Here is a 1,273-nt window from a genome sequence, read left to right as displayed (position 1 = left end):
TTCTTTTTAAGTTTCTTCTGAATTTGAATTATGATTTGAAATGAGATAAGAGCTTATCTTAATTTTTTTTTTTTTTTGAATCAGGGTCTTGCTCTGTCACCTGGGCTAGAGTACAGTTGCATCATCATAGTTTGCTGCAACCTCAGACTTCTGGGCTCAAGGTATCCTCCAGACTCAGCCTCCTGAGTAGCTTGGACTACAGGTGAGCACTACCATAGCTGGCTAATTTTTCTAATTTTTGCAGAATTGGGCTGGTCTTTAACTCCTGGCCTCGAGCAATCCTCCTGTTTCAGTATCCCAAAATGCTAGGATTATAGGTGTGAGCCAGCCATTGTACCTGGCCTCAAATTCTTAAAAATGGAAGGTATTTCCAATTGACCGTATTTCCAAATTGAAGGCTTACATGAATTAGTTTTTCTGTATCCCAGGGATGTAGTGGGAGGTTAGGAGAATAGAAGCTACTGGTGGTACAGAGCTGGGAAGAGCTCTCTAAGTAGGCAAGGTGGTAGGAACTCCACAACGTCCAGTGCATCTTTAACCCAATACTCATTTTAGCCTAGTCCTTTTCTTCAACAAAGCACTGTACTATTTGGGAACCACCTCTGACTTTCTTATGCTGAAAATAAATGAGAAAATGTTTACTTACAGAAATAATTTTATTGCAAACATTGCTGGGACAGATATTTTATCCTTTATTAATTTCCCTAGCAACCAGCGTTGGCAACATAGTGAGACCCCTGTGTCTACAAAAAAGAAGAAAATAATAGGTGGGGCATGCTAGTGTTCAGCCTGTAGTCTCAGTTGGTGATCCTGAGGATGCTGAACACAGAAGTTTGAGGTTGCAGTGAGCTGTGATCATGGCACTGCACTCCAGCTTATGTGACAGAGTGAGACCCTGACTCTTAAAAGAAAAAATTCCACAGCAATATTTGACACTTTATCTGGTCTTTCTACCAGAATTTCCTCAACATTGGTGTTTCATTTGTCTAGGGGTTAATTATATGCCAACTACTATTGGTTTAGAAATATATTTACTACATTTATCGAGTCTTTTTACCTCTTAATTAACAGATTTAATTTCATCATTATCAGAAAAGAAAAAACACTTTTGGTATGGGAGATGGGATTTGATGTTACCCTATTTACAAAGTAATAATTAGCCTATTTCTGGCTCACAGATGCCGACAGACCGTGCAAGACTCTGGGTCAGAGACAAAAGACTTTTTTACTTATGGCACAGCAAGCAGCATAAGCTTCACGTTTGCACTGATTC

Source organism: Otolemur garnettii, unplaced genomic scaffold, assembly GCF_000181295.1.
Source record: "Otolemur garnettii isolate 467f Iridium unplaced genomic scaffold, OtoGar3 scaffold00002, whole genome shotgun sequence".
Lineage (NCBI taxonomy): Eukaryota > Metazoa > Chordata > Mammalia > Primates > Galagidae > Otolemur > Otolemur garnettii.
This window is presented reverse-complemented; position numbering follows the sequence as displayed.